Consider the following 27,791-nt stretch of genomic DNA (forward strand, 5'->3'; position numbering starts at 1 on the left):
AGAGTAATAAAAATGACAGAGGTTACTACCAAAACATTGCGCGTGAGTTAATAAGAGTGGAGAAGTAAGTGCATTGTATATGATAGATGTGGGAGGGGATGGCAAAAAGTAGGCCAGAAAATGAAAGATATAGAAAACTAAAGGAGTGAAGAAATGAATAACTACTGTGAAGAAATGTTGACACTGAATAAATTAACATTCATTAAAGCCAGGTGGGTGGTGAGAACCAAGGAAATTTGTAGTGCTAGTTCCCACCTGCGGGGTTCTGAGAAACTGGCATCTGGTGTGTGGTGAAACAGGCACTGAGGTGTGGTGTGTGGTGAAACAGGCATTGAGATTACGACTGTCATGTTATACAGCATGCTGTGTGTTGCCAATATACACCCTCTGCTTATGCCCATTCATCCTAAATAATAACTTGGTCATAATCATGCCGATGTAAAAGCCTAAACAGTGTTTACATAATAGCTCGTGTACAACATGTGTTGTTTCACGGGTGTCTCTGTGTGTGATAGTACATGTTTTGCCAATTACAGGACTGATACAGACTATGCTAGGAGAGTGCATAGGGCAGGCCTTACAGCAGGGACTGTCACAGTGCTGGGAGCCATAGGGTGCAGAAGGAGCATATGGTCTGATGAGGTTATTGTGAAGATTTGGAGGTGACAGGAAGCTATTCTGGGTGTGTTGGGTAAAATGTCAGATAGAATGGATCTCATTTCAAGGACACGATTTTCTTAAGTCATAGCCTTGTTGAAGTAACTGATTAATACAGTCAATACCAGGATAGTACTGAGTGACAAGTGATTTATTCCTAAGTCATTTTGAGGCAGATTGGATGTGATGGCCAGGGAAATCTGCTTTTGAACTAGGCTGTAGGGTAGTTAGATCCAGCGAAGGCTGAGGTGTGAGTGGCAGTCTATTGCTGTAAAGAATCTGCATTTGAACAAATATGTTGCCTCAAATGCCAAAGCTTTTCTTAGTTTGAGTATGAACCTAGATCCACTGGAAAGAAAACTACATAATACTCTCCTTTAGCAGTGTTACTCAGCTGAAGATGTCATGAAGCATGAAATGAATATTTCATCAGGGTGTAGTGTGTCAGTTTTCATGTTATATAAATATGTAAAGATCTTTCACAAAAAAGTTACATTAATGTTTAGATATTACTCCATCTTGTTAATTACAGTCTTGCATCATTGAAATTGTATTAAGCATTTTTTCACATATCTCCTCTACTCTGATCATACGATTGGCATATATATTTTATGAGATTGTTGGGTTGTGAGAACAAGTCTGAAACAAATGACTGAAGTGTAATCAATAGCAAATGTTTGTTATGAGATGAATAAATCACATTTCACAATTGCTGGAGTTGTGGGAACATGGCTGAAACAAATGGTAGAAGTGTAACTGTTGGGGGAGTCATATGGGGTATATGAGAAAGAATCATCTGATTTGGCACCTCTACATTTCTGAAACTAATATATATATATATATATATATATACAATGAATTTTTTTTAATGAACAGGAAACTCAAAAAATTTTTTTGATATACCTTCTCATAGGAGTTCAATATGCCCCTTGAGATGCATGGCATATGTCAATTCAGCATTAAAATTGTTCCCAACAGCAGCAAGCATGTCTCGAGTTACAGCTTCCACAGCTTTCTTTCAGTTCATTCATTGCTGTTGGTAATGAGGCACATAAATAGAGTCTTTTATGAGCCCTCACTAGAAATAAGCATGTACAATCAGGTCCAGTGACCTTGGAGGGCAATGGAAGGCTGAATCATTTGGTCCAATGTGACTGTGCCATCGTTCAGAAATCCTTTGATTTAAAAATTCCCACACTCCCAAATGCCAGTATGGCAATGCCCCATCTTGTTGGTAAATGAAGTTGTTCAAATCAGTCTCCAACTGTGGCAAAAGAAAGTTCTCAAGCATGTCTAGATATGTGCTTCCAGTAACAGTGATCTTGGCAAAGAAAAATGGACAGTACCTCTTTTCCCGTGAAAATGCAAAAAATACATTAGATTTTGGAGAAACCCTCTCATGTCGTACAACTTCATCTGGTCATTTTTAGCCGGCCGAAGTGGCCGTGCGGTTAAAGGCGCTGCAGTCTGGAACCGCAAGACCGCTACGGTCGCAGGTTCGAATCCTGCCTCGGGCATGGATGTTTGTGATGTCCTTAGGTTAGTTAGGTTTAAGTAGTTCTAAGTTCTAGGGGACTAATGACCTCAGCAGTTGAGTCCCATAGTGCTCAGAGCCATTTGAACCCATTTTCTGGTCATTTTGTACCCCATAATGTCACATTATGATGGTTCACCTTTCCATTTAAGTGGAATGTTGCCTCACCACTAAACACTAAGCATGGTTGAAAACTGTCATCCTCCATCTTTCCAAGAATGAAATTACAGAACTCCACATCTTGTTTGTGACATTCACGAAGAGCTTGCAGTAGCTGAATTATGTATGGTTTCTTGTGTAAACATTGATTCAGCACACACCAGATGGGCATCAGGGGAATGTTGAGGTGTCGAGCTGCACAGTGAATGGATTTCTGCAGACTCCTTGTGAAACTATGGCAGATGTGTTGGATGTCTGTGTCAGACATGCAGGGATAGCCCAGCGATTTACCTTTACACAAACAACCTGTTTCTCAGAATTGTTCTTGCCTTCATCTAATACTATGTGCTGTAGGAGGATCCACACCATAACTAGTACAAAAGTCATGCTGAACAGTTATTACTGATCTGCACTGCACAAAACGTAGAATACAAAATGCTTTCTGTTGTCCCAATACCATTTTTACTTGAACTGAAGTGGGTGCACAGTGCTGTGACCTCATGGAACCATGTAAAACTCGAGAGGTTGCTCTTTTCAACATTACATCGTTCATGCACGTATCTCAAATAACATAACAGCAATGATTTTTTATTTTAATACACCCTGTAAATGTGCCAGGAGTGCACTGGGAAGGAAATATGGACTCACAGGTCTGCAATTATCTTTTAGCAAACAGGCTGAAATAGGATGGGGATTACAGCCAATTTGTTACTGAAAATACAAGGGACGATAATTTAGTGAATGTCTTCATGGAAAAAGAATTGGCGATATGTTGCAGAACATAGACATAATTCAGGGGATAATTGATACTGATCATAAGGATGTAGTAGTAGTAGTAGTAGTAGTAGTAGTAGTAGTATGCTTAGAGAGGACAGGGATGACAGGGGAGGGGGAAAGAAGAGTTGTAGAATACACAAAGTAAAGATGGTGAGAAATAGCAAAGTTCTTGCTTGAGATGTTCAACAACTTGTTGCATATAGGAAAAATATTAACACACTGTGGTCAGAGCTGAAGCAAATTATATCATAATGTGAAGCAAAGCATGTTTCATGAAACACAATAAAGCAATAATTAGGCTAAGTTTATTATGCTACATCAGTGAGAATAATAGAAAGGAAGGCAATTCACCAAGAAATAAGATCAGGATGGGAAATGTTACAGGGCTTGTCTGAAAGCCATAAAAGAGTAATTAAATAAAACTAAGGGATAGAAAAAGTTCTTTATAACAACAACAACAACAACAACAACAATAATAATAATAATAATTTCCTGGAACAGCTGATTGTAACAGGGGAAGGCTACCAAAAGAGGTGGTGAAACATAGAAACATATTTGAGTGCACAAGAACCCATAAAGGAACACAATACCAAACATTCAAGCAGTGAACAAAGTATTGTCAAAGGATGCAAAATAATCAGAACTATTTAAGTGGGAGTAGACTGGTATAGTGAGAGGGGGCAGGAGGGAAGTAAAGGGAAAAGAGTGGGACATTGTCGAAGGGTTCACATGTAACGACGTAGCCATAAAATCAATAGGATCTGCAGTATCAGCTGCTATCTGATCGGCACTTTCAAATATGCATCCACGAGTTATGCCACTGCATTTCCAACAGTCGTCACCACTGTGCAAGGGCACTGCCATGAACGATTATGCCGCTACCAGTGGGATGCAACATTTCCTCTCCAGAGCTCCAGTGGTTGGTGTTCTTAAGTTCAAACATTCATGCACTGAGACCATTTTGTGTTTGCCAGTTGAGTATCATTTACAGACTTTGATAGTGGTCAGGGATTGTGACCTATGGAATAGTTATTGTATTGAAGACTGACTGGTTTGTAAATCTGTGGTATGTGTAAATGTTTCAACATTTAAAGGTACTGTTAGTAACAGATGTTGCAACTGCAGCAACCAAGTTATGTATTATTTTTACTATTTGACATCAGATGTAGAATAAATTAATATCTGAATTTTCTGTTCATGCCAACATTTGTTCTTCCCTCCTGGTCCACTCAAGTTCCATTAAAGAACCACAAAGCATGCAAGTAAGTTATAACAGTATCAAGGAAGACAGCACAGGTAGACAGAATAAATGGAATAAACATGCAGGATGATTATAATTAAAGTTCAGTTTCAAACTGCTGTAAAACAGAACCATAGCTCAAAATGATGTCAAATTTGAACAGCTCATTATTAATGCAGGGGGGAAAATGATGAGGAAAATGAATGAATTAATTACAAAAATTTGATGAATAGATGACTCTGTAAACATCATAACATGCACACCAACAGATGTGGCACATGACTGTTCCTGATTACAGACTGAGTGCTGCTAGTGAAGCTCATTTCCAAGAACAGTGACTGTGCACCAGTAACTCCGCAGAAGTTCTGGACACCACAGCATGAAAAAGGCATTGATCTGATGTCTGCCAAAGGTCTGGAGAAAATGATTATGGAATTCAAAACTATAGGTTTTTTGAAGCACAATCTGTCGAAGAGAGGAAAAAAACTGATCTGACATCAGTAGTGGCAACAGTGTTGCAGGAAAGGGTAAGTGGTGATGTGCACATATGCTGTGCATGGAAAAATTGAGCACGTACTGCTTCATTCCAAAAAAGTAACTGAGTGGTGGAGGTTGGCCGTGTCATTTATTGTAGGGGTCTATTTTTTCGAAGAGATTGGCCCTGCATGTCCTTTTACTTGTACCATCACTGGTAAATGCTATGAGAGTCATTTCAACACCAATATCATTCAAACCCTTCAACAACCTGGATATGTGGGTAGGAGCATTCTTGCACAAGATGGTACTCCTCTTCACATTGCACAGCCAGTGAATCAGGTGGTAAAGAGACAGTTGAGAAATGCTAGAATTATCTACCATCGTTTCCCTATAGCCTGGCCATCTAGGTAACCAGATCTTAATCCATGTGACTTCTGGTTGCGGAGTTACCTGACAGATACTTTGTTCAGTGCTCCATTTATAAACACAGTTGAACTGAAGGCACACTTTGTGCAACATGTTCTGCACTTCACCTATAAGACACTTCAATCTCTTGTATTGGGTGGTTGCAATTAGAATGCATTCACTCATGGAGATCCAGTGTGGTGTGTAGTTATCACGTCAGTGAAACTTGGTATACATGCTAATGCATTAATGTGGAATGTGGAACTGATTTATGCTGAAAAACAAATTAGTTCCAGTTGTGGCCATCAGGTGCAAATCTGTCACTGAACACTATTTGTATGACACTATGACATCCAAACTGTCATTTGACAAGCCATAATGAAAGTGAACAGTATGGCTATCGAAAAGAGAGACCACGCACTGTTAGTGAAAATGTTTTATGTGAATGGCTACAATTACAGTGCTGCACTGAGAGAGTGTCACTGACTGAAAGATCTGAGGAGAGGCCCTATGTCATTAAATGGTTTAAAGAAGATGATAATGAAACAGGAAAACATGGGTGAGCTTGGTGTGGCACCTGAAATAGAAAGGCATCCTATCCTAGTGGAAGTTATTGGTAGGGTTGCTGTTGCTGTAGCTGAATATGCAGCGTGTGTCCCGTGTAGTGATAGTGTTCATGCAGTGTCATGAGAATTTTCCATCCCATGGTCTACAGTACAGAAAGTTTTGTGGTCTACTTTACACTGATACCTGTGTGAGATCCAGACAATGCAGCAACTGAAACCTCCTGATTCACAGCAATGTTCTGAATTTGCTCTTTAGTTTCTGATGCAGATCAAAGTTGATTATATGTGGGTGGGCAATATTCTGTGGAGTGATAAGGCACATTTTACACTGCAGGGAGTAGTGAATACACAGAACTGCTGAATTTGGTGTACTTTTAAACTGTGTGTTGTGTTGAAGAGCCACTGCACTTGCCATGTGTGACTGTTTGGTGTGGATTCACAAGCACTTTTATTCGTGGTGCATTGTTTTTTGAAGACAATACACTCCAAGGGCTTGTCACATGTACTGTGGCATCTCCACATTATTGAGACCTCCTTGTATAACACCTGATTCCCACTTTGGAAGAGCACAACCTTGTGGAAACCACTGTTTTAATGTGTGATGGGACAACACTTCATGGAGCTTGCCCACTGAAAGATCTGATTAATGCAACCTTCCATTAACATGTTATCTCCAGAGGTTTGCCAGATGCATAGCCTGTGCAATCATCTGATCTGAATCCATGTGACTTTTGTGTCTGGGGGTATCTAAAAGAATGCTTTTACCAGGAACACTTTTGGTCTCTAACTGAATTGGATGCTAGTATACAGGAAAACATTGCTCATACTCCATTGGAACTGGTGTGAGCAACTGTTGATCAAACCATTTCATGGATACAACATCTTCACAATGTCTCTGGCATTGATATTGAACAAATTGTGTTAGTGGCAGTTAATAATGAAATAAACCTTATGCATTTTTCACTTGCCTGACCTTGACCTTTTCTGCTCACGTCTTGTTCCTAATCCATTATATAGGCAAACATTTCTGTATGTCTTTCTTGCAATCACAGCTCCAGATTTGCTCCTGGTTCCCAAAATAGGAACTGTTTTTTTCCAGTGTAAATCTGTTCCACATTAGTGCGTTTGGATATGTTCCAAATTCCACTGCTGTACGATAATTACATGCTACTATGGACCTCTGTGAGCAACTGAATTTTAATTATTACCCTCCACTAGCACATGCTGGTTCTCAGTTTCAATTTGTGGCAGAAAATGGTGGGTAGCATGGTGAAGATGTCTTGTGACAGTCTCATGACAGTTAAAAACCAATTTCATTGTTGATTTTTATGTGTTCTTTGCTCTCAGGACAATTAAAAACTGGTGTCTCCCATCTGGTGTTGTATGACATTGCTGTGGTGGATGGGCTCGCCTAATTAACAGTGCCACAACTGTTGAATGCTTTACTTGTGTGGTCCTGCACGCTACACAATACAGTTGGTTTAATGAGCGGCTCTCACCATAGCCATTGTATTGCAATTCAACTGTCGTTTGTAGCCACTCCTATTTATGTTATATTGCTTACAGTCCCATCTAATGAGACAATTTTTGTTAAATAATTTTGGTTCCTTGACATTTTCTCCTTCTTTGATAATATTCTGTTTGAATTTGACATCATTCTCAGTAGTGGTTCCTTTTTTACAGCATTTTGAAATTGGAACTTTAATTATAATTGCTCTGTACACAAAAGTTTTTGCAGGGTGTATGGTGGTGGTGTATGAGTCAGCATGGATCCAGAGCAGGGTTTTCATCTGAGTTGCAGCTGATTTTCAGTAGGGTATCAAAAGTGATTGACAGGAGATGAGAACTTCACCATATAGCTTGGGACAGCTTAAATGGGTGTCAACTGTGTCACCGACTAGGGCAGCAGGTTTTTGGGAGGAGGCAAAATCTTAAATTTTGATATGGTTCCAAAAGGATGAATTAAACAAGACAATTAATGTTTTGCATGAAGGAAATATTGAGAGAATAAGTTGGAAATACAAATCATTCATAAAATCTAGTGTCTTATTGGATATTATCTACAGAATTGTGAATCAGATAAAAAATGAAACACTGATGTTGGTCATCTTCAGTGTATCTTTTTAAAATAGCTAATCTTGCTAGGGGCAATGCTTCCAACTCCATTTATACCATGCACATACAGAACACTTGACATGTACCTCTGTCTGCTTTAACACCCCTACAGAAGCAAGAAACTTTGTAACAAAGGAATAAAGATAAATGTCATCATAGGATGACCTAACAGTTCCTACACAACTGCCTTAAACACTTACAGCAGTATCACTGAGAAAAAGATTTTGAAATCAATAAACAGAGAATAAGTAAAATATGCACTGTCTGTCACATGCAATAGTCTCATGTGCTATATCACACATTAGTCTCTTTCCACTTTGCATTTGTCAGTGAAACAACTCTTTCATCCAGCAATGTACATCTCAGTTTGTCTTATTGATGATTTTGTATTAAATTATTATTCATCATAATGAGGGTAGATGCTGTTCTGTGAAGAGTGGCAAACTGACATACCAGCATGCAAAACACAGAAGTGATACATATAATGGTCTGCATTGAGCAAACTTACTTACATGTGGAAGCAACAAACAGTGGATACATGGCATAGGAAAATCTCCCTATGTGTGGAAAGATTTGGCTCACATTTTTACAATTTAGGGATGAATTTCTGATCTGACTAAGAAAAGTGGGACCCTTTCAGTTAAGAAAGAAAAGATATAAAATAAGTAAATATAACTGTTAATGTTTTACAAATTTTAAATGTTGACTATGTTATCTATGTTACAAAATCAGCATTCAGTCTCCTACAGAATGGTAATTCCCTGGTTTCATTCCTCACTTTTGTGACAGAAATTGCATTTACATCCTTGAGTCAGAACTTTGTGTTCACCATATGGTTAAAATAAAACAACATCATTGTAAGTCAGCTGCTGGCAACAGGGATATGAGAATTTACAACGCTGCCATGGAGATGGAGTGGCAGTACCAAAAACAATAATAATTGTGCGAGACCAGTTGTGTTCGGCACAGGCGAGTACTGCATTGTTGGTGGTATTGTTGGCACTCCTGCGGTATAAAGTGGAACTGAAACAAGCAAAAAGATATGTATGTTCAGTAAACTAGATAAAAATCAGTGGTGTCATATGTCACTAAGGAACTTGGAACTTTCAGCAGAGGGCAGGAGCATGTAGAGAAGCTCTGGTTCAAGTTCAAAAGAATAATCAACAGTGCAATGGACAGATAATTACACAGGAGTACAGTTCGTAGTAGGAGCGAACCTCCATGGTATACAGTCATTGTAAAGAAATGTCCAAAGAAACACGGATTACTGCATAATATCTGTAAAACAAAGTGTACGACTATAGATAGAGAAATGCTGAATGAAATGCGTTTGGCTGTCAAGAGAGCAATGTATAAAGCCTTCAGTGAGCACCATAGCAGAATACTGTCAAATGATATTTCACAAACCCGAAGAAATTCTGGTTGTATGTAGACTGTTAGTCTTAGTGTCCAGTTCCTAGAGAATGAGACAGGAACTGAAACTGAGGGTAGCAAAAGCTGAAATGTTTAACTCCATTTTACAGTGCTCCTTTACAAAGGAAAACCCAGGAGAACTACCTCAATTTAATCCTCATTCCACTGAGAAGATGATGGAAGTAAGTTTTAGTGTCAGTGGTGTTGGAAAGCAGCTGAAATCATTAAAACTGAATGAAGCTACAGGACCTGATAGGATTTGTGTCAGATTCTATACCAGATTTACAGCTGAGGTGGCCCTTCTAACTATAATATGTCACAGATCCCTCAAACAAAAAACTATTCTCAGTTCTCAAAAAAGCAGACATTCTGCATGGGACAGGTCTTACACCGGGGGCAGTTACAAGGGTAGGAGCCAGAGGGTAGGGAAGGTAGTATGGGGATTTCATAGAGATATCCCTACCACCACCACCTACTCCAATCCTGTAACCCGGAAGGTGTATACGATCAAAGGTGGAGCCACGTGTGAAAGCACCCACGTGATTTACCAACTGACCTGCCTACACTGTGAAGCTTTCTGTGTGGGAATGACCAGCGACAAACTGTCCATTTGCATGAACGGACACAGGCAGACAGTGTTTGTTGGTAATGAGGATCACCCTGTGGGTAAACATGCCTTGGTGCGTGGCCAGCACATCTTGGTACAGTGTTACACTGTCTGGGTTATCTGGATACTTGCCACTAACACCATCCTATCAGAACTCCAGAGATGGGAACTTGCCCTTCAATATATCCTCTCTTCCCGTTACCCACCAGGCCTCAACCTCCACTAATTTCAAGTTGCCGCCGCTCATACCTCACCTGTTTATCAACAACATCTTTGCCTCTCTACTTCCACCTCGACTGACATCTCTGCCCAAACTCTTTGCCTTTACATATGTCTGCTTGTGTCTGTATATGTGCGGATGGATATATGTGTGTGTGTGTGGGGTGTGTATACCTGTTCCTTTTTGCCTCTAAGATAAGTCTTTCCGCTCCCGGGATTGGAATGATTCCTTACCCTCTCCCTTAAAACCCACATCCTTTTGTCTTTCCCTCTCCTTCCCTCTTTCCTGATGAAGCAACCATGGTTTGTGAAAGCTTGAATTTTGTGTGTGTGTTTGTGTTTGTTAGTGTCTCTATCAACATACCAACGCTTTCATTTAGTAAGTTACATCATCTTTGTTTTTAGATATATTTTTTTCCCAAGTGGAATGTTTCCCTCTATTTTATATATATACAAGCCCATTCAAGAAATCCAACAGGATCTCTGGTCTCTCTTCAAATCCTTACACCCATCCCAGAAACTGTCCCCTGAGTCTGTCTGTCTGTCTCTCTCTCTCTCTCTCTCTCTCTCTCTCTCTCTCTCTCTCTCTCTCTCTCTCTCCCTCTCCCCTCATTCCCACCACTCCCCACACTCCTACTTTCTACATGCTTCATAAAGACTATACACCCAACCATCCCCTGTGGCCAAATGCTGTGTTGCTCACTGAGAGAAACTCTGGTCTCACAGAGCCACATGTTCCACCTATCACCCACAACCTTCCCTCCCATAAAAAGACATCAACCATTTCCTCCACCGACTCTCCGTAGTTCCTGTTCCTTTACCACACGATGCCCTACTTATCACTATTGATGGCACCTCCATTCACACTAATATCCCGAAAGCCCAGGGCCTTGCCACTATTGAATTCTACCTTTCCCAAGGCCCAATGGATTCCAGACCTACAACTCCTTCCTGGTCACCACAATCAACTATATCCTAATCCACAATTACTTCACCTATGAAGGTCACACCTCAAACAATTCTGAGGTACGGCAATGGTCACCCACACGGCAGCATCCTATGCCAGCCTACCATGGGCCGTGTAGAGGAATTCTTCCTAACCACCCAAAATCCCCAACTTCTCACCTAGTTCAGATTTGTTGGTGACACCTTCATAATCAGGATTAAGTGTGAGAAAATCCTATCCTCCTTCCTTCACAATCTCAACTACTTCTTTCCAGTTGCTTCTCACGGTTCCCCTCAACACAACTAGATGCCTTCCTCTATGTGGATCTCCACCTCAAAGATGGCTACACCAATAACTCCATCCATATCAAACCTAACAACCAAAAGCAGTACCTCCACTTCAGCAGCCCCTTTCTATTCCATACCGAGAAGTTCTTTGCATACAGCCTAGCCACCTGTGACTTGTTGCATCTGTAGAGACAAACAGTCCCTCTCAGAAAAACCAAGGGTCTCACTGAGCGTTATAGACCAAAATTATCCTCCACAATTTGTACTGAAACAAATGTTCTGTGCTTTATCTCTCCAGTGACAGAACATCTCCCAATGTCCCACCATCCAGCCACCAAGGAACATTCCCCTTGTAACTCAGTAATACCCAGGAGAGGAGCAACTGAATTAGATTATCCGACTATCTCTCATCATGCCCTGGAGTGAGAAGTGTCCTACCCACTACCCTTCCATCCATCCCACAGTGATGTTCAACCATCTACTAAACCTGTCAGACATCATCGTTCAGCCCTACTCCATCCCTGGTCACAATACCTTTCCTCATGGTCCATATCATTGTAATAGACCTACAGCCAAGACCTGTCCCATATATCCCCCAACACCATCTACTCCAGTACTGTCACAAATATCACATATCCCATCAAAACCATTGCTATTGTGAAGGCTGTCATGTTATCTAGAATGTAAGCTGCAACCACTGTGGTGCAATCTAATGGCATGACAACCAACAAGTTTCTGTCCTCTAGAATGGCCACTCACAAACTGTGCCCAAGAAATAGCTGGACCACCCAGTTGTTAGGCACACTACTCACCACAACACTATTCATTTCAATGACTGCTTCTCAGACCGTGCTACATGGATCCTTGTTACCAACACCCGTTTTTCTGAACTGTACAGGGGCTAACTCTATGTGCAATATATCCTACACTCCCATATTACTCTTGAATCAGCCTGTATTAGGCACTGTCATTCACCCACCTGCCCCCTTCCCAATCCCACTCAAGCACTACAAAGCCTTCTACTCCATCAATCACCTACAGTTGATTTCCTTCTTTTTCTTTTACTTCTCTCCCTTTTCCACTGCCAAACCCCCTCCCAGTCTCAAACCACCATCTGTCTACTGCCTGACTGTACCTAGCTGCCCTGCCCTCACCCCACCACGACCCTGGATGCTTATCAGAACAAGTCCTTTACCATCCCCAATCCTATCCTGCAATCTCTCTCCCTCATACACAGTTGCTCGCAATCTCTCCTTGGCGGCCAGAGCCTGTGGTCTCGTGAGTATGATCATACTTGCTTTCTTGCGTGTGTGTGTGGGGGGGGGGGGGGGGGGGGGGGGGGGGGGGAGTGCATGTGTGTGGGGGTGTGTGTCTGTTTTTATGTATGGTTGACTTCACAGGAAAGGTCTTTTGGCCAAAAATTTACTTGTTTACGTTTTTTTATTGTCCCTCGCTGCAACTCAACATCTAAACTATATGGTGTGTAGCAATGTATCCTTTTTGAAATACTCTCATTATTCCATTTTGGAGCTTCCATTCTTTTGATTTTACATAATCATTAGTTCTTCACAATCATCAGAAGATTAATATTTTGTAATACTGTAGTAATTGTACAGGGTATGTCTGTCATCACAATATGAGGATCATCCACAAACTAAGTTCCGCTTCTATTTCTATCCATGGCAGTGCTATGATCACAGTTCCAAGGATGTGTGGCAGTTACTCTGACTCAAGGAGAAGACAAGTACACCATTTTCAGATCACTGCTGCCGACATGTGCTTTGTGGTGCTTCTTTATAATGTCAGCCATAATTGAAAATGACACCACGTGTGAAATCAGATCTGAGATTCATTTTCTAAATGCAAAGAAAGTTAAACCAAAATCATCAGCAAATATGCAAGGTTTATGTACTAAATGCTGTGAGTGATTCAATGGTCAGACTGTTCAATGAAGGATGTGATCAAGCGCACAATGAAGAATGAAGTGGACGCCTGTTTGTGGTTACTGATGAACTGGTTCACAGAACTGAAGAGAAGATTAAGCACAACCATACGTTTACACTTAGTGCCCTTGCTATGGAATTCCGCAAATCTCACAATCACTAATTCTTGAAATTGAAATTGTTACTGAAAAACAGAAATTTCAAAACTTCGCTCACATTGGGTACCCAAAATTCTTACTGAACAACACAAAAACAATGGATGGGCAGTGCGCTTCAGTTTTTGACACACTGCAATGAAGAAGGCGATGGTTTTCATTCTCGGATAGTCATGGGGAAAGAAACTTGGGTATGTAGGACACCCCTGAAAAGAAACGGCAATCAATGGAATGGAGGCACACTACATCACCAATGAAGGTTAAGCCTAAGCAAATCTTGACACCTCAAAAAGTCATGTGCACCAGTTTTTTGGGAGAGAAAGGGCATTCTACTGATTGATTTCTTACCATGAGGCCAAACAATCAATGCATGTGGTTATTGTGAGACCATTAAGAAATTGTCCCACACAATACAGAACAAGTGCCGAAGCTTACTGTTAAAAGATGGTGTCTTTTTGCACAATACTGTCTGACCACACACGGTGAATGTGACCAGACAACTCTTATGGGAATTTCACTGGGACATATTTGATCATCCACCGTACAGCCCGGTCGTCGTTTTAGTGACTTTCATCTTTTCTTACACCTAAAATCTGTCCTTGGTGGTCAACACTTCAAAGATGATGATGAGTTAAAGAACATGTTACCACATGGTTGAATACACAGGTGGCAACCTTCTATGAAGAAGGCATACAAAAATTTGTGCCACACTATGACAAGTGCCTACAAAATTTTGGAAGCTATGTAGAAAAGTAGTTTAACAGTTGTAGATTTTTTCACAATAAATATTTGTTCTGTATCTGTAAATGTTTGTTTTATATAACCAAACAGAACTTACTTTGCCAACATACCTCGTATTTTTTCGTAATTTTCATGTGTTACTTGTATCTATCACATTCTGTACATCTTTTTTTAGAAAGACAGTTTGCATACTATGCTTTGATTTGAAAATATTTAAAATCTAGGCTACATAAAACTTTTCGATATGAACTTTTTGCGAAAGTTTCTTAGGTCGATTTTTAGGTACCACATCAAAATTTTACCAAAAAAAGGAACAATATTAATCAGGTGCAATGACATCACTATGACACTAAGAAAACTGAAGGGAAAGTTGTGACAAATTTGGGGTGATGGGCATTGAAGCCCTTCTTGATACCATCCAGGGTGTGGGATGGACAGGTAACAGGGTTGATGGACAGGTTGGTAGAATAATGGTGATTGGACGCTCACTACACCATACCAGCACCGATGGCATGTGAATAGACGACAGTTGAATATAAATGAGGAAAACTTTACTGATATGAATAACTATGATGGAATCCATTAATTCATAAATGATATTTATGGCAGCATAATCTCTGTTTAATTTTAAGTTATCAGCTGCACTGAATTCATTGGATTTGGAAGAGGTGTAATTACAATCTTGATCATTATGCAATAGCAAATTTTCCTTTAGTTGCCATTAGACCATCACTTAAAACTGTAGTTTAATTGGTGAACTGGTTAATGTCCCTATAGCACAGTCAAAGAACGTCTGTGGTACATTCCACAAGTCCTTCAAACAAAACAAGGTCCTTATAAGCATTAGCTTCACTTCAGTGATGACAATAGTCTTTGTATGCCAATTTTCCAGTTGCATTCATGAGTGATCAGCTGTGATTTGAATCAGTTTGTGCACACTGACTGTTTACCCTGTTTCATGACCATTTACTCACATATGTTCATGATTCTATGCCCATTTTATCATCAAAAAGTGAACAATATTTTCTCTTCATGTTCATTGTCCCACATACTTAGATAAACCTCTCATTTAAAAGTTCCATGAATCATGACAACTACAATATTTGAACAGTACCACATCAAATTCTCACAAATTCAGTTTAATGAACTGATATGTGGAGCAAGTATTTCAGTCTTACTTAATGGAAAATATATTATGCAACACTCCCAAGATCAATATTCAGAAGCCAAGTATGCACCTCTGAAGAAGGATCATGCTTAAGAGAGTAGAACACATCACACCAACCACTATGACGAATCCCACCTGTACCAAGCTCACTGCAGCTCTAAACACAAGCTAAACTTGTAAACCAATAATTATCATGATTCAAATATACTTCAAATTAGAGCCACAGGTTTATATTTTCAGATTTCCATAAAGGTTTTGGCACCATTTATCACATGCAACTTCTAATCAAATTGTGTGCCTGTGGAGTATTGTCTCAGTTGTGTGACAAGATACATGATATCCTTTTAGAAAGGTTACAGATAATTGCAACTGATGGAATGTCACCAAGTAAAATAGAAGTAATATCTGGCATTCCCCAAGGAAGTGTTATATGCCCTCTGCTGTTTCTGTTATACATAAACTACTTAGGAGATGATCTGAGCAAACCCCTTAGATTTTTTGCAGATGATACTGTCATTTAATACCCTGTAAAGTTATCAAATGATCAAAACCAACTGCAAAATAATTTTGACAAGATATCTGCAGGATGAAAAAAAGCAGCAATTAACTGACTAAATAGTGAAAAGTGTGAAGTCATCCACATGAGTAGTCAAATGAGTCTACTAAACTTTGGTTACAGGATAAATCACACAAATCTAAAGGCTGTCAATTCAATTAAATACTTGGGAATCACAATTACATGTAGTTTAAATTGGAATGATCACACAGAAAATGTTGTGGGGAAATTGAAGCAAAGACTGTGATTTATTGGCACAGCTTGTGACAAAGCAAGCTGGGGTTTCTTTATTTCCTTCCTTGTTCCACCATCTGCCTCCTTAAATTCATTTTATTTTCATTCTTGCTTAATTACCATTAATACGCATGAGTATAATCTGAATTTCCATAAAAGAGAAAGGTTGGCCCTCAGTCTTAAGGAATATAGCACCAGGTCTATTTTTGTGCTTAGTTTATCTAAAAACAAAGATGATGTGACTTACCAAATGAAAGTGCTGGCAGGTCGACAGACACACAAACATACACACAAAATTCTAGCTTTCGCAACCAACGGTTGCTTCGTCAGGAAAGGGGGAAGGAGAGGGAAAGATGAAAGGATGTGGGTTTTAAGGGACAGGGTAAGGAGTCATTCCAATCCCGGGAATGGAAAGACTTACCTTGGGGGAAAAAAGGACAGGTATACACTCGCACACACACACATATCCATCCGGACATACACAGACATGAGCAGACATTTGTAAAGGCTTTGCTTAGCTTTGTGTACGTAATTAAGTTTGTATTTTATTTTGATCATTCCTAGTTATTATCTTTTGGTACAGATCATTATAGGTTGAAATCAGTAATTGTTTTGCAACTTAGATTCTGTTGTTGACTTATAAACAAATATAAATTCTGTACTAATTACAAACATTTGGAAGAGGAACTTCTAGGCTTCTTAAAGTATTTATTTGGCACTATTCAAAAACATAGTAGCAAAGCCACCCCTTAATTAATTCCAAAATAATTACCAGGTTTGGGAAAAGCATTGTTTGTATAACTATATCTGTTAATTCCATTACTTAAAAATTTCATTACTTAAACAAATAATTTGGCCTAACCTTTGTGGTAGAAGGAACTGGTACACACATGGAACTTTTTGATGTATTCAGTTAATTGAATGAGTTATGTTTTAATTGTAATTTCTGTAATTTAAACATTGAACAATGTATAGTTTCAGTGCCTATTATTGTGAGGATATGTAAAGGACCAGTCAGCCTCTGGCCAATTTTCAGATGTGAAACACATATTGGTTAGATTAACAACAATGCATCAACTTAATGGTGGAATAAGGGTAACACTAATAGGTCATGTGTTAGAACAATTAATGACAATGTCTGTTTAATTTATTTGAAAAATAGTGTCACAGGTACAGTATTATTCTGCAAGAACTGTGAACTGCGTGTTTAGGTTTTTACTTCTCATACATGTTCAACAGTAATCTATTGTAGCAGTATGCTGATGTTGCCTGCAACCTGTTAATGAGGCTTTTCAACATTTACCAATAGTGAATTAGCCATATAATTATGTACTACTGGGGGGGCTGTGAACAGTGAAAGTAAAGAACTGTGAAACACAATTCTCCAACTGTCAACTACATCATTTACAGTGTCAGTATTGAACTCCCCCCCCCCCCCCCATTTTTCAGCCAGTACAACAATGCAGTACATCAACATAGAGGACTATCAACGAAGAAATAAAGTAGACAAACATCACAAACTCTTATAATATCCAAGAAGTCTAGTAATCAGACTGCTTACACTATGCTTGTCCACCCTCTTCCAGAGTACTGGTGCGCAGTGTGGGATCTTCGAGATATAGAACTGACAGAGGACATCAAAAAAGTCCAAAGAAAGGCAGCTTATTTTGTATTATCAAAAAATAAGGGAGAAAGTACCATGTGATATGGTACATGAATTAGAGTGGCAATCATTGCAACAAAGGTATTTTTTTGTTGTGGTAGGACCTTCTCGAGAAATTTCAATCACCAACTTTTTCCTCAGCGTGTAAAAGTATTTTGTTGGCACCTACCTAGGAAGGGAGAAATGATCATCATAGTAATATAAGAAAAATCAGAGCTTGTAGACAAAGAGTTAAAGGTCCATTTTTCCTGTGTGCTGTCTGAAACTGGAACAGTGGAGAAATAGCTTGAAGGTGGTTTGATGAACCCTCTGGTAGGCACTTAATTATGAATTAAAGAATAATCATGTAGATGCAAATGTAGGAAATATTTATCTTAAGACTGGCAGGTGAGAATCATTCAATCTACATAAACATAAAGCTTTGTCTTACATTATTTTGTAATAATATGCTTCATTTGTAAGCAGATCTTATTTCTAACAAAAATGATCTTGAGTATTCTCATAATATGACAAATTAAAATTCAAGAATAATTCATGAGCTCCTGCATCTTTCGCAGGATAATACTTATCTACTACAGACAACAACATACAAATACATGTCACACAGTATCAAAACTAAATACGAGGGCTACCCACAAAGTACATTACGTTTTGGAATTAAAAATAAATAAAGTATTGGAATTTTTTTTATTATATACAGATGAAAACCACACTTAAATACTACTTTTCTACATAGTTGCCATTGAAATTAAGGCACTTATCATAGTGATGGACGAGCTTGGAAATTCCTTCGGCGTAAAATTCGGCCGCCTGCGCCTTCAACCACGTAGTTACCTCTTCTCGAAGCTGTGCATCATCATCAAAATGCTGCATAGCCAACCACTTCTTCATTGCTGAGAATAAGTGGAAGTCACTCGGTGCCAGGTCGGTACCGTATGGCGGATGAGGAAACAACTCCCACTTAAAAGATTCGAGAACTTCACGAGTGGCATTTGGCGTGTGGGCCCGGGTGTTATCATGAATCAGCAAGATCTTTGAGCCCAACTTTCCCCTGCGCTTGTTTTGTATTGCTCTTCTGAGGTTGTGCAGAGTTTGGCAATACCTTTGAGAGTTTATTGTAGTGCCTCTTTCCAGGAAATCCACAAAAATCACACCTTTTCTGTCCCAAAAGACAGTCGCCATGTGGTTGAAGGTGCAGGCGGCCAAATATTACGATGAAGGAATTTTCAAGCTCATCCATCGCTACGATAAGTGCCTTAATTTAAATGGAAACAACTATGTAGAAAAGTAGTATTTAAGTGTGGCTTTCATCTGTATATAATAAAAAAAATTTCCAATACTTTATTTATTTTTAATTCCAAAATGTAATGTACTTTGTGGATAGCCCTCGTACATATGTTATGTCTAAATTCAAAACATGTTGTAAAACAAAAAGATTCTAATTTTTGCATTACACCAACATAAATATTCAGTTCAAACATTCCAATTGACTCTGTGTTCCTAAAATGATGCACACTAATTCCACAAAGAACAATATTTCAGTGAACCTTGATGAGGATAAAGTCCTTTAATTTGATGATTACTTGGGTGCCCTAATAGATATGCACCAAGATTTGGAACCCTTAGAATGGCAAAAGATACCATAAAAAACAACTACCACTTTTCATTCTTTTTGTTCAATAGTTGGATGGCTTCTTAATAATACTTTCTGGGCCATTTGATACCTTAGCATTTTTACCACTTTCTTGTCACAGTTGTGCTTTCTTGTGAACACTTTTTCTGTCGAACTGATCAAAGCTTTCTGAACCCTTTCTTCCCACTAGTCTCTGTCATTGGGAACCTGTGGAATCTGGTCCACCCATGCATTCTTTACCCTCCTGCGAAACATTAGCTCTGCTGTAATGTAATGTGTTGACAAGACAGCAGATTCACTACTTCTTTAAAAGATTTTATATAGTCAGTCCTTAGTGTTTGCTGGTGGTTACAATATTTCCTTATTACCCTGTTAAGTTCTTGAAACATCATTTAATTTCTTCATCTATTGCTTTCCACTGAGACTGAGTGATAAGACAGAATCTACTGTACAGGGCTGTGTGTGGAAGTTCATTAAGGTGATGTATTTCCTTGAATTATACCAGGTTTTTGTTCACATATCTCTCCATATTGATTCAAAAGGTCTAACTTCTGCTGTCTTTGCTTGCTGGTTGAGTTTACTGGCTCTTCTAATTTTTTTTTATGTTTGCGATGTGACTTCCAAGTTATTTGTTCAATAGGCTCAGAAATACTCTTGTGCTGCAACGTTCCTTTACAGTGATTTTAATCTAGAAAACTTGGCACTACCGTCTGTGGCTACCGTCCCTCCACAGCAGTTCAACTTTAGCTCTTTCACTATCAGTCAGAGAGGAGACCTTGCCCGTAGGGAAGTCAATTTTGTGTCCTCATAGATAAACACAAGGCTCAGAATATAATCAACAATCAAGTCTTCAGCTACAAGAATGGTTCATGGTTCTGCTACATTTTCTAGTTTTAGTAACTTCTCCATCATTCTAACATTACCGGATCATGTGCAATAATCTTGCTGTTCTGTACAGGAATGCCACAAAACTTGGTTTTTGTGGATACTTTATTGAAAGAACTGCTTGAAACCACACTGACAAAGGCTCCTGAGTCTAGAACAATAGTTGCTCGAACATCCTCATTACTGGTCCAAATTGCAGACTGTAGTAACAACAGCTATTCCTGGTTACATTGAATCAATCAGAGCAGAGCTCCTTCCTCATGTCGGTTCCATTAGTATAATGAAAGAATTTTGCAGCTCTATCACGGGCCCTCTCTTATCTCATGATCAGCTCTCCAGGGCTTGATGTGGTCGGAGACAGTTTACCGGATACTGTTCAGTAGGGTGACTGACATCATCAATGACTTTGGTAATCACTGGTGACTGAGATCTCCAGTCATAATTCACTGGTGTTTGCAGATGTCTGTTACTCCAATATTATTACTAGGTGCATGGCCAGGACATATCTCATTCCATAGCACCTTTGTTTGTTTCAGATAATATGTAATAATTCCTGCTACCATGTCATTTTTTGTGGTTTTGATAACTGTTCAATTTGTTATTTGGTTGGGGATTCCCACATACAGTTCATGTGGTGGTGCTCCAATACAACCATTGATTGTACTAGGACTCTGTGAATAATAACCTCTGGATCCTGGTTGCAACTTAAATGCCTCCTTCAATTATGTCCATGGAACCCAATACACACTTAAATTCTTCCAGATTGGATTCCAACATCTGGTTAAGTTTCTCTCTAATTTCAACAGGCAGTGGTTGCTTCAAGATCATTCAAATATTTCTATCCAAAATGGTTCATCCCAACAGCATGCCTTATTAAGTTATTATTTGAAATACCAGCACAACCTCCCATTTTGAAAAGAGAAAAGCTCCGAGTAAAAACCTTCTTCTGTAGTATTACCTGCACACCACTGGACGACAATTTGACAAGAAAACCCTTTTCAAAATCCTGGCACACTGAGGTGCCAAAGTCATAGGATATCTCCTAAAATTGTGCCTGACCCCCATTTGCCTGGTGTAGTCCACCAACTCAATATGCAATGGACTCAACAAGTCATTGGAAATCCCCTGCAGAAATAATGAGCCATAATGCCTCTATAGCCATCCATAAATGTGAAAGTGGTGCCAGTGCAGGATTTTGTGCATGAACTGACCTCTTGATTCTGTCCCATAAATGTTTAGTGGAATTCATGGCGGACAATCTGGGTGCCATAGCATTCACTCAAATTGTCCAGAATGTTCTTAAAATGAATTGTGAACAACTGTGGCCCAGTGACATGGTGCGTTGTTGTCCATAAAATTTATATTGTTGTTTGGGGAACTAGAGTCAATGACTGGCTGCAAATGGTCTCCAAGTAGCTGAACATAATGATTTCAAGTCAATGATCAGTTCAGCTGGACTAAAACCTAGTCCGTTCCAAATAAACCCAGACACCACCAATATGGAACCACCACCAGCTTGCACAGTGCCTTGTTGACAGCTTGGGTCCATGACTTTGTGACGTATGTGCCACACCTGAAATCTACCATCAGCTCTCCCCAACTAAAATTGGAACTCATATGACCAGCAAAAAGTGTCCCACTAGACTGATAGGGTCACAAGCCCAACAGGTGATGTCGTGCTTTTTGCAAAGGCACTTGTATTGGTCGACTGTCGTCATAGATGATTAATGCCAAATTTCACAGCACTGGATACACTTGCCATATGTCTCACACTAATTTACATGATTTTGTATTTCATGCAGTGTTGATCGTCTGTTAGCAAAGAAACCTCTTCACGAATGCTGCTGCTCTTCATCATTAAATGAAGACCGTCAGCTACTGTATTGTCCACAGTGAGAAGTAATGCCTGAAATCTGGTATTTTCAGCACACTCTTGACACTGAGGATCTCAGAATATTAAAGGCCCTAATGATTTCAGAAATGGAATGTCCCATGCCATCAGGTTTGAACTATCACTCCATGTTCAATGTCTATTAATTTTTATCATGGGGCCATAATCATGTTGGACACCTTTTCACATCAGGTAGCTGAGTATAAATGACAGCTCTGCCATTGCACTCCATTTTTATACCACATGTACATGATGCTACCACCATCTGCATATGTGCATATCACTGTCCCATGACTTTTGTCGCCTCGGGGTATGTTTCACATGAATCATTGATTTCCGTTACTCATATGGGCCTGTCACATGTATACATTTGTTTACACAAATTACATTTTGTGGCCTGGTTGATGACAGGGGCAACACACCTGTAAAGTGAATGGCACAGGATATACTGTCTCTTACCTGATGAATATATTTGAAAATTTCTATGCTTCAGCATCTTTCCTTCTATCATTACTGTTGTGTGTAGTGTTGTCACCGGCAGTGCACCATGTGCAGAAGGTGAAATATTTTTAACAGGCTGACACACATTCAAACTGTTATAGTCTGATCCTGCACTGTCCCTCGGACATCTATTAACTGTTTTTTCATGTTTTTGACTGATTCACCTATTTTATTTCTCCAATGAAAAAAATTTCATTGTGTTTGTTCCTAGATCATGAGTAATTCCTTCCTTAGCCCACTGTCGGAGGGCACTTTGTCATAAGATTACTGACAGAAGTCTGGATTTCCTCATTCACAGATTGTGAGATTTTATCTTCCTTAGACTTTGCCCAAGCATCTGTGCCTGCTCCTTTGTGCATGGTTAACTATTCTTATATCATTTTCTTTGATCTAAAGGCAAATCCATCACTCAGTCTAAAAGTTTGTCTACCATGTCACCTAGGGATTACAGCATATCATGGTTCTTGTTCATTTCTGTTGGTAGCTACTCCATAGATCCAGGAAATTAGCTCTTGAGGTTTTTGCAATTCAATTATCTCCTTTTCTAATTCCTTCAATGTGGCTTCCTGTTTCTCTGTTAATTCAGTAAAGGAAACATACTTGGATGAAGCCATAGCTATTACATCGAGATAGTGAAAGCACTCACCAAAATTTGTTATGAGAGCTGCAAGCGGAGGACTTCAAATCTTATATATAAATTACTTATGAATGAATGAGAGCATATTTCAGTATTTGCTCAGTGTTACAAAACAGAATACAGTCTTGTGAAATGCTATAACTGCAGAGGAGAGGCAAAATGTGACACTGGGTTTTCCTGAAACAGAAGAGAGCTACTCTAGTTTACAATACAGCACCTGAATATCACATTGCACGTTAACCAAAAAAATTCCGGAAATGTGTGAAGAGATTTGTAAAACTATGAAGGAGGAATATGTAAAGGTAAATAAATGTTTAATACATTATGTGGGCAATAAGAACTATTTCTATTTTTGAATTATTTTATTAATTGAATTAGTCTTCCAACAACTACAAAATCAATAAAAAGTACAAAACAGAATAGACACCAAATGGCTGTAACAATTCCAGCACTACAAGTGATTACATTTCACATTGTCGTGAACAGAAAACGAATGACTTTTATCATCAAATCTTTTTACTTATTTCCTTATTTTTATTTATTTATTTTGATCCAACATCAACTGATTACAAAAAAAAAAACTTTTTTTTCCCCAGTCTTCTGAATAAGTCAGATCCTAACTACAAAAAAAACCTTTTTTTTCCCCAGTCTTCTGAATAAGTCAGAGCCTTACTTACTAGCATTATCTATTATTGCTTGGCATTATTATCTACACAACTTCTTCTAAATTTAGTTGAGAGAACAATGTTACACATATGGACTATACATAAAAACAATTTGCTATTGTAATACATAGATTAAGGAATTTACAGGTTGTGACACAGTATTCAGATCTGAGATCAAATATTTACAGTTTGTGACACAGTCTAAGATCTGAGATTCATATATTTTTAAATAGATGTTCTTCCATCACAAGAGTGTACTAAATCTAAAAGCTCATCTATTGAATATACATGATTGTTTAGGAGCCATAATTTTAATTTCTTTTTTAGTTCTGTAATGGGCAATTTAGAGATAACAGGATGGAAGCAATTCAATAGTTTTATGCCTACATAGTGAGGGCTTCCTCATAAAGTGTTCTATTAGAGATGTTGTGGGGTCTCTCTCTACTTCTGGTGCTGTGATCGTGTATTGCTTTATTATGTGTTTTGTTACTGTTCACTACCATAATGATAATCTTAAGTACATACAGGCTATGAACAGTTAGTATTTTAAATTCTTTAAACAAATTTCTGCAGGACTCCCTGGCACATTTCTTTCCCATAATTCTAAGTGCCTTCTTTTGTAGGATAAGTACACTTTGCATACTACCTTTACTGCTGGATCCCCATACCTCTACGCCATAGCTTAGATGGGATTCAAATAGTGCAAAATATATTTGCCTCAGAGTGGTAATGTTACAAAAAGGCATATACAGGGTGTTACAAAAAAGTACAGCCAAACTTTCAGGAAACATTCCTCACAAACAAATAAAGAAAATATGTTATGTGGACATGTGTCCGGAAATGCTTAATTTCCATGTTAGAGCTCATTTTAGTTTTGCCAGTATGTACTTCCTCGATTCACCACCAGTTGGCTCAATTGAAGGAAGGTAATGTTAGCTCCGGTGCTTGTGTTGACATGCGACTCATTGCTCCACAGTACGTAGCATCAACAGGTTAGTGTTCATCACGAATGTGGTTTTGCAGTTAGTGCAATGTTTACAAATGAGGAGTTGACTGATGCCCATTTGATGGATGGATTAGCAAGGGGCAATAGCCGTGGCGCAGTATGTTTGTATCGAGACAGATTTCCAGAACGAAGGTGTCCCGACAGGAAGATGTTCGAAGCAATTGATCGGCGTCTTAGGGAGCACGGAACAATCCAGCCTATGACTCGCGACTGGGGAAGACCTAGAAGGACGAGGACACCTACAATGGATGAGGCAATTCTTCGTGCAGTTGATGATAACCCTAATGTCAGCATCAGAGAAGTTGCTGCTGTACAAGGTAATGTTGACCACGTCACTGTATGGAGAGTGCTACGGGAGAACCAGTTGTTTCCGTACCGTGTACAGCGTGTGCAGGCACTATCAGCAGCTGATTGGCCTCTACGGGTACACTTCTGCGAATGGTTCATCCAACAATGTGTCAATCCTCATTTCAGTGCAAATGTTCTCTTTACAGATGAGGCTTCATTCCAACGTGATCAAATTGTAAATTTTCACAATCAACATGTGCAATCACGTCATCAACACATATTTTCTGTGAACATTTGGGCAGGGATTGTTGATGACGTCTTGATTGGGCCCCATGTTCTTCCAACTACACTCAATGCAGCACGTTATCATGATTTCATATGGGATACTCTACCTGTGCTGCTAGAAGATGTGCCTTTACGAGTACAACACAACACGTAGTTCATGCACCATGGAGCTCCTGCACATTTCAGTCGAAGTGTTCGTACGCTTCTCAGCAACAGATTCGGTGACCGATGGATTGGTAGAGGCGGACCATTTCCATGGCCTCCACGCTCTCCTGACCTCAACCCTCTTGACTTTCATTTATGGGGGCATTTGAAAGCTCTTGTCTACGCAACCCCGGTGCCAAATGTAGAGACTCTTCGTGCTCGTATTGTGGACAGCTGTGATACAATACGCCATTCTCCAGGGCTGCATCAGCGCATCAGGAATTCCATGCGATGGAGGGTGGATGCATGTATCCTCACTAACGGAGGACATTTTGAACATTTCCTGTAACAAAGTGTTTGAAGTCACGCTGGTACGTTCTGTTGCTGTGTGTTTCGATTCCATGATTAATGTGATTTGGAGAGAAGTAATAAAATGAGCTCTAACATGGAAAGTAAGTGTTTCCGGACACATGTCCACATAACATATTTTCTTTCTTTGTGTGTGAGGAATGTTTCCTGAAAGTTTGGCCGTACCTTTTTGTAACTCCCTGTATAGGGCATATATGGTAGTAGATAGCTTTTCGCAAATATCATTTACATGAACTATGGTGAGGCACTAGATTTGATCATATTTATTTGATGACGTTCAAGATTTGACAAAGTTCCCTATTATACCATCAAATTTCTTTGTCATATCAACTTTGACAAGGAAATATGGTAGTGTAATACCTGCCTAACCCATGTACACACAAAATACCATCGCATAGACAAAGGACACTAGAACAATAATTGGTGTTAAAAATACATCAGAAATATTGTTTCCTTTGATATAAAATGTGAAGAATACTATTTTGAAAGCAAATAAAAATCCTGGTATTACTAGAAAGACTGATGAAAATTTTTACCAGCTATTTACTTTAGAAGATTGCCTAAAACTCTAAAGCTTGGTACAGGTTCAATCTAATCAAGAAAGCAAGAGTTATATGTTCTGACCTTATTTGCCACTGAATTGTGAGGCATCTCTGTATTGGACCTGGACCTGGCATCAACTGCACCTGATCTCCAACCAGAAAATTTTCGTAACATGCAACAAAATATAAAATTAACAATACAGTGCAGTAATGTAATTCAAGGTCCTGACTCTTCAGGGACCTATCTTATACATAGTTTTAAGAGGGTTCCATTAGAATTTAGTTTATGCATTTTAAAAGATGTAGATTTTAACATGATTGTTATTTATGATGATGATAATTTTGATTGTAAAATTCATCTGCTTCTTTACTAGTACTGGAATCTTTATGAGCTTACATTATATGCTAGTTAAAATGTTGGCAGCACTCCAGCTGCACACTACTTAAACAAAATGTAAAAACTTCAGTCTTACATAAACCAGAGTTCTACAGAATTATGGATTGGGTGGGCAGGTTACACGTTGTGCAACTTGTGGCAGTATGATTGACTAATGGCCACAACCATCGTATCGTGTTTTAACAAGTTAAATCAAAATTTCACCAAACACAGCTCAATACAAAGTGTAGGTTCTTGTTGCTGATCCACTTTCCAATTATCCCTCTGACCTGCAAACTGCATATACTTATGAACATGGGTGAAGATAACAATAATTAAAAGTTGCTAAAATAATGATTCACTCTGAGTTTTATTTTTGAGAAAACACAAAATGATCCTATACACTCACTAGTGATATTGTGAGTAATATTACTAGTGTCCAGACAGTTTAGAATGATTACAACTCATTTTGCATAATATTAGAAAGGAGGCAGACTTTTTGTCTACCTTGCAAGATGATTAAAAGTTGAGAGCAAATACTTTTCTTCACCCCAGAGCCATGGCATCAAATGGTGGTGGCATTGTCTGCTCCAAGGCAGCAAACATGGATTGTTATATCTGGAGCACACTGTGCATATGTGACAAAAAATAAAAAGATACACTACACCAGTCAGACACACTCAGAAGTATTTTCAGGAACATACTCA

The sequence above is a fragment of the Schistocerca americana genome, chromosome 1 (assembly GCF_021461395.2).
Source record: "Schistocerca americana isolate TAMUIC-IGC-003095 chromosome 1, iqSchAmer2.1, whole genome shotgun sequence".
NCBI classification, from domain to species: Eukaryota; Metazoa; Arthropoda; class Insecta; order Orthoptera; family Acrididae; genus Schistocerca; species Schistocerca americana.